The sequence below is a fragment of the Callospermophilus lateralis genome, chromosome 3 (genome assembly GCF_048772815.1).
Source record: "Callospermophilus lateralis isolate mCalLat2 chromosome 3, mCalLat2.hap1, whole genome shotgun sequence".
In the NCBI taxonomy this organism is placed as follows: domain Eukaryota; kingdom Metazoa; phylum Chordata; class Mammalia; order Rodentia; family Sciuridae; genus Callospermophilus; species Callospermophilus lateralis.
Genome location: NC_135307.1, coordinates 10,767,700 through 10,775,389, shown reverse-complemented (window position 1 = coordinate 10,775,389; position 7,690 = coordinate 10,767,700).

The following is a 7,690-nucleotide window of genomic DNA, read 5'->3' as shown; positions in this document are numbered from 1 at the left end:
CCTGAAAATCCCCTGTGGAGGTGGCTCCTACCCCCCGGGGGCTGGTTGTCCTCGGCCTGCTCGAGGACATCCCCAGGTGCCTCCATGGGCTGCGCTGTCTGTGCAGGCCTGGTGCCATCTCCTCCACACCGGCCTGCCTCTTTCTGGTCCTGATTACTGAGACCGCCCCTCATTAATCCATCAGGTGTCAGCTGTCCATAGTTTAGGGAGCGCTTACTGAGCCCCAGCTCTGGCCTAGGTGCTGCTGGGCACGGAGGCTCCTGTGGTGGACACAGACAGCACCAGGAACTCATGCACCACCACTCTCCCTCCAGGGCCGGACCTCACCCCCTGCCCTTTTAATGGGGTTCACTCAGAATCTAGAGGACTTGGCTACTGGAGAGGGCCCTGGAGGCAGCCTGGTGGTCAGGTGATGGCTCCTGGCCCTGTCTGCCGCTCGCCTCACTGATGCCTGTGGACAGCCACCTGGCCACTGTGGCCCTCGGCTGGTTTCCATGGCTGACCCGGCCAGGATGGGGTCACTGCAGGGTTTTATTCCAAGTGTGACCCAGGGACTGTCTCCGCGGAAGCTCCGTGTGGACTTATTAAAATGCCATTCCTGGTCCTTGCTGCCAACCTGTTGAGTCAGAACCTCCGAGGGCGGGGGCCTGGGGATCTATTTTTAACACGTCCCCACTGCGACCTCCTGTCAGGCACGGTGAATTTCAGGAACTGTTTGTCCGATGGCTAATGCCCAGTCCTGCGCCAAAACACTCCTTGTGGGACACCCCGTCCCCAAGCTGGGGATCCGCCCTTCAGCAGGCACCACCCCTCCTCCTCCTGCCTGCTGCTTTCTGTCAGCACCTGGAGTGGGCCTCCTACAGGATCACCTCTGTCCTCAGCTTGGAGGTCTCCAGTGTTCCCCACGTCCCTGAGAGTAGCCAGAGACCCTCAGGCCCTACCTGATGTGGTCCTTGGTCTCATCCCCTCCCTGCCCCCTGGCCCCTGGCTTCTCCCTTCACACTGTGCCAGATCTCAAGCCATCCAGCTGCCCGTCGTTCGCTCAGAGCCCTGGGGCCTGGGCCTGAGGTGGTGGGTGCTGGGGGCTGGGGCTGGACCTTAAGTAGCTGCTGTTCTCTGTCCCACAGCTTTGAACCCCATAGAGTCTGATTCTCTTGGACTGCGGGGCAGCCGTCAGCTCAGGCCTGCCGTCACAGGGAAGGGCTTCCCAGCCCCTGTTTAATTCCAGGCAGCGGATACACAAGTGAGTCACCGTTGGACAGGATCATCAGTGTGGCTCTAGAAACCTCTTTCCGGGGGAGTTTTAGAAACAGATTGAACCCCTCTTTAGCTGCTGGTGACCCCAGTGGCCATGCCCTCCTCCTCCTCTTCCTCCCACACATTCACAGGTCACCTGTTACATCCAGGGGCCCTCCTGGGTCCCTCCACACTCGTCTGCAAGGTTTTACATCTGCCTCTTGCTCTTGGTTTTGCACAGATGGGACAGAGAGGTCTGCAAAGTATCCCAGGTCTTTTTATTTTCTACCAAGGAAGAGGAGTCCTGGCCTGTGGGTCAGCAGCTGCCCTCCTGGGCCGGAGTTAAGTGCCCCAAGTTACCTTAGCATTTCTTAGGCAAACTGCACTCAAAAATGTCAACGGCTTGGTGTGTGTCCTGAAGGTGGCCAGGGGAGCTGAGCCGTAACTGGGAAGACACAGGGTCTTTGAGATGGGCTGCATGGTCAGCACCTGGAGCTAGTGTTTGGTTCCCAAGAGGCCAGGCTGCCTAGCAGTATCACAACCTGGAAAAGACCAGAACACTTCAAACCCTCCGCCTCCCCCCCGCCCATTGCAGGTGCTCCCCTGATTAGCATTTTCCTCTTAGCATCCACCTTCTTTGTGATACCCGTGGTGACCAGGGCAGTGTGGGAGGTGAAGGGAATGAGAAGGTCCCTCTCTTTGTCAGACCCAGAGACTGGGAAGCCTGTTGTGTAACAGCCTGTGACTAGTTAGAGTGACAGGCAGCCCCTAGGAGGGCAGGGTGGCGGATGGGTTTGAATGGGAGGGCTGGGGCACCTAGCCTGAGCCTCGTGAGACGAGTTGAAGTCTGTCAAGCAAGGCGAAGGGGAAAGGCATTCCTGGTCAGAGAAATAAAGAGGCTTGACTACTGGGGACAGAGGACAAGTGGCACCGAGGGGCTGCACCAGTGGGCTGAGGCTACACAGGCAGAGACAGACTGGCCAGTGCTGCTTAGATGGGAGTGGGTCGTGAACTCCAGGTTAAGGGGTGTGCTCTGTCATGAGTGACTGGGAGCTATGGGAGGTGGTAGAGTGAGGGTTTGAGTTTTAAGACAATAGCAGGTGGCCTTTTTTCCTGATCCCCCTGTGGAATAGTGAAGATGTGTAAAATGTTCAGTTTCTGTGCGGGAATGAACAGGGTTGTCCAGCTGTGACCTCCAGGCACCGATTCTCTAATTGCACTGCCTCTGCTGTATTGTTCTGAGAGTCTTAGCACCGCCAGATCCTCCCGCCCTGCTCCCCAGACCCGCTCCGCCGACCCTGCCGGGCTGGGAGGGAAAGCGAGGTAGCTGCTGGCTCCGGCACAGCCATCGTGGACTCTGGCCAACAGGAAATGGAGCGGGCAGTGTCCCAGCCTGATTCACCGAGTCGTGGGTCTCCCTGTGCTTCTGCAGGTGCCATCAGGCTGCTCCTGGCCTAAAAACAGTGCTCCCAGACCTACATCCACAGCCGAGAGCCCAGGGCACGTGCTCGCCGGCCAGCTTCCCCCAGGGCGGCCTTAATGGGCAGGAAAGAGGGTCGGTGTCGGAACCTGAAGTGGCCACCACTGTGTGATCATTTACTTTGAAATCAACATGCCTGATGGGTCAGGTGACTTCTGCAGTGCTGGCTGGACAGAAGGGGCAAGAGGAAGCATGTCCCTGGGATCCCGGGCCGTCTGTCTTCCTCCTTCACCTTCTCTTCTCTAAGGGGAAGAGGAAAAAGGCCTTTTCCGCCAACTCTTTTCTGGACCGTGTGGCCCTGGCGATGACAGGCGATGGCCACACCGTGCCAAGGGCAGAGCACCCCAGGCAGTTTGCCCGCTTATGGAGAGCTGCCTCCCTCTGCGGAGCTCCCGCCCTGGATGTGGGCCTGGGATGGGCGCGGAGAGGCAGCCACCCATCTGTCCCATTTACAGGTCAACAAACCGAGGCCTCGAGACGGGAGGCAACTGGCCCAAGGTTGCACAGGGGAGCCGTGGCTGAGGGGGCATCCCATCGTTCTGGAGCTGGTCATGATCTTCGCGGTTGGCCAGGGCCCAGTGCTGGCACAAGGCCACCTAGAGATGGACAGTTTGTACTCAGGCTGCCTGTTCCCATGGGCTCTCGGAGGACATGGCTTTCTCCGTGTTCCTTTGCCCTTCCTCCTGGAAGCCCGGCCCAGAGCCAGGCCTGGGCATGACCCCGAGCTCCCTCACCCTTGGTTTGCTTCTTGGTTTCTGAAGCTCCAGGGGTTGTTTAATGTAAGTGGGGGAAAGAATGAAGTAGCAGGGCAGAGCCGCTGGTCACCAGGATCTGCGCGTGCCTGGGAAGAGAAGGCCGTGCTGTCCGCGGGGAGCCCTGCGGGGTCTGGACTGCGTCATTGGGTTCAGGAAAGCCTGTCACCTGGGGGCTCTGCATACTCTGCGGCTGGCCCAGATCATCTCTCAACATCACCATCGGTGGCTGCTCTGTGTGTCCTCTGGATCCCCTTCCGGGCATGGGTCCTCTTGCACCTGGTAGTGCCCTCTGCTGTTAGTGACCGGCTGGGGGATTCAGGGACCTGGCTCTCCAACTGCTTCCCACCTCCTCAAGTAGCCTCTCCTGAAAGCGGGAGCCGTGATGACGGTTACTGCTGGCTTCAAACACTTCAAACCCTAAAACCTGTAGGACTTTATTGGGCACATCTGTAAGAGCAGTTGCTGCTTGTAACACGCCCGTCGCACCCCTGCAGAACATGAAGGAAGTTTTTGCAAAATTATTAATTTAGCCCCAAACTTTGTCAGCCTATGGATTAGGTCAGTGATCTTGGGAGGACCATTAATTATTGTAGTTTTGGAGTGAAGTAATTTACGTGCTGACAAATTTCATAGTTTTCCACCTTAGGGACTGTTACTTTGAGAGCATAGCTGTAAAAATTAGCCTTGTGGGATGGGCACCCGCCAGGATGAGGGGTGATAAATCAGTTTGGAAAGTGCCTGGGTACCGTGCAGGCAGATATTCAGGGCAGGTTTTATTAAGACATTGTGAGCCTCTGACCTCAGCTGCTTCTCTCTTTTCTGGGCGGGGACCAAGCACCTCCCCCATTCTGCACTTGGCTGACAGATACTCTGTGCCTCCATCCCACTGTTAGAGTGGCCGCGCGTCTTCAAGATTCTGCCTGCTGTCCTGGCCGCGTGCAGGGTGTGCACCTGCTGTTTGAGGTCGTTCTCAGAGTCAGACTGGAGACTTGTACTAATCTGGATTTAAGTCCAAGTTCATGCTCTCACTTGCTCTTTGGTTCTTGAAACATTCTGCTCTAGGCTTTCTGAGCCCTGTTCTGTCTTCTGAAAAATGGGCATAATAATAGCAATTAGTGATAATCACAGCTTTTATTCCCTGGGTACGTACTGTGGGTGGAGACCCTACTGAAAAAGAGAACCTTCCGTTCACTATTTCGGTGAATCTTTATGACAGCTCCATAAAATAGTTACTTTTGTTATTATTCCTGTTTCACAGATGAAGAATCTAAAGCTTAAATAGTATTTATTGCTGCATACAAAAGTGCCTCCGAATAGTGGCTTCAAACACTAGTAATGGTGCATTTTGCTCAGGAAGGTGGTCCTTTCCGAGAGCCTCACATGAGGTCACAGGCAGGCTGGGGCTGGGGCTGGAACCATCTGGAAGACTGCCTCACTCACATGTTTGGCCGCGGGGGCTGGGAGGAGGCACAGAGCCTGGAGGCGGGACAAGAAGCAGCGCAGCTGAGACCTCACCATCACTCTGCGTGGCCTCTCCACGTGGTCTCTCAGCATGGAGGCAGGCAGGACAGCTGCACTTCCTGCCCCACGTGTGGCTCAGGGCTCCATTGCACATGTCCCCAGGACCTAGCTCTGGGGATCTGTCTGCACCACCTTTTATGATGGAGCCTTGCCGTCCTGCTGTGCCACCCCTGGCACATGGTTAAAAACAAGTGACAAAGGCCAGCCCCTATAGGGAGGCAGGGACAGTTAGACTCCAACCAGACCTTCTGATGGGAGGAGCGTGGAATTTGCAGCCTGTTTCCAGCTACCCAGGAGGACTTTAGTGACTGCACAGGCCAGCGGAGGAAGCAGAGCTCTGAACATCCGCACTCCTGGCCTCTGGTGGTTCTTTCCCCAGGGAAGGAAGCAGAGCTGGGTGAGGCGCAGTGCTGCTGCTCGGCTCTGGGGAGGCCTTGGTGCCAGCCACCAGCGCAGACCAGGCCTCACCCTCCTCCCCTCCTCCCAGCCACGTTGACCTTTTCTTGGCTTCTCACGACGTTTGCCTCCATGGACACCTTCCTCCATTAAGACAAAAAAATGGAAAATTGTGTCCTGTGACACGTGAAGTGATATAAAGATGAGCGTAGGAATGCGATATGTTACTTTTTGTTTCCATCCTAGATTTCATTTTTTTTTTTTTTTTTTTTTAATTTTAGAAGAAACTGAAGCATTTTCGTGGGCTCTGGGCCTGCGCTTGCGGCGTCCAATTGAGGAGCCGTGCCTGCCTCCCCCCGGCAGCCCTCTCCCTTTCCCCGCCCTGCACTCACTCCTCTCCCCTGTGCCCCGCTGCAGGCCAGGCTTCTCCTCCAGACCCTCAGCCCCCAGGAGCTTCTCTGTACACAGAGTGAGCCCCAGGACGGTTCCTGTGACTGAGCCCCCTCTCCTGTCCTCCACGGGAATGGATCTGCCTTGTGAGAAGGGACAACTTCACTGTCAGCTCACAGAGCCACACCCCTGTCTGGCTCCTGCCTTGTCTGTGCAGGCAGAGCCGCAGAGGGCCCTCTCTCCCAGTCCCCGAAAGCTGGAGACTAGTAGGGATGGCGTCCGGAGGCGCCCCACCTTGGGGCAAGAACCCGACCCCCCCAGCCACTCATCCAGCTGGAAGGACTTTAATCAAGCAGCCAGGCCCAGGGTTTGTGTTTCACAAGGGCCACCTGTGTCTGTCCTCATAGAACTTAGAGGTTCAGAAAGACCACACCCCCCAAAAATAAGCAAATAATTATTGACAAAGGGGGGTTTGATAAGGAATTGGCATTTCACGGGAACCAAAGCAAGGAGTACTGTGTCTGCAAAAGGGAGAAATGCGAAGGAAAGTCACCAGAGGAAGACCAGGACACCTCCCCTGGAGCCCAAGTCGTGCCGTGGGGGACCTGACCCGGTCTCTCTTTCTACCCACACCCCCACTTTGACTCTCTTGTTGATCTTCTGAGCACAAATAATGGTCACCTCAAAAGGGCACCCTTAACCCTTTGTTTTCCTGACCTTACAATCGCCCCGTCTCGCCCAGGGGACGAGCAGAGTGGCCTTCGTGGGTGAGGTGCCCCTGTGGTGGGCCCACGAGATGGGAGGGCTGCCTCTTGGGCTGTGGTCAGGACAGGAGCGCGGGGGAAGGGCATGCAGGGTAGGGGACAGCGGTGGCCCCTCCCCACCCCTTGGCCTTGGACCTGTTTCATGACCTACAAGGTGGCTGTGGCCAGCCCGTGGACACACACAGATGAGGATGTTTGTTTAATGGAGAAATTGGCCCAAGATTCTCCAGTTTTAATCTTACCTCTGTCTCACCCTCATATGGTAACTAATTTTTTTTTTAAATGGGAAGATCTTAATATTGGAATTTGTTTAAAGTGATTATTTTAAATTAATTCGTTAATTAAAGATGATTAATTAAAGTGCACCATCCTGAGTTTCTCATTTGACTACTAAGACTTTGGTCAAGCACCTGAAAATGGTCTGTGGCTCACAGAGGGGACCCACGACGTAGGAGGCCTGGAGGTCACTCAGCAGTAAGGGCAGAATGTGGACAAGAAGGGCTGACCTGTGTCCGCAGCCAGCTGAGGTTGGGGTACAGAGAAGTGACATGAGCTAGCCTATGATTTAGAAAGATGGCCCTTTGGCGATGTGAACATTGAGTAACATTTGCAAATTAGAAATCGGTGCTGGCCAACACTTTAAGTAGAGCAAAGGGTTAGACTTGAACTGACTGACTTCAGTAGACATGTCCCCCCAGCTGCAGCCAAGGTCCCTCCCTGCCTGGCCCTCAGGGGGTCTGGAATGGAGCCCTGTGCATTACTCACTTCGGAGTCCAAAGACACAGGCTGGGACGGTTATGAGAATGACCTTGACATTGAGCATTGATTCTCTCCTTGGTGAAAACCACTGGCTTATAGAATAACTTCTGCCTTCTCTCTGTGGGAATCATGAATGTTGTTTGTGAAGCCCTCTCACCGCGCAGTGGGATTTAACAACTCTGTGAGGCGTGTGAGCGGGACTGAGTGGCCCACTGTGACTAAGGAGGGAAAAGGCTCAGACTGTGGGGGGCACTTGCCCAGGGTCACAGCTCCTTGGGATGGAGCAGGAATGTGCACCAGTGCCTCCTGCAGCCAGGTCACCATCACGTGTCCCTCTTGCGGTGCTCTTAGTGTGCCTGCAGGTGGAAGAGTTTTCTGGGCTTGGCTCC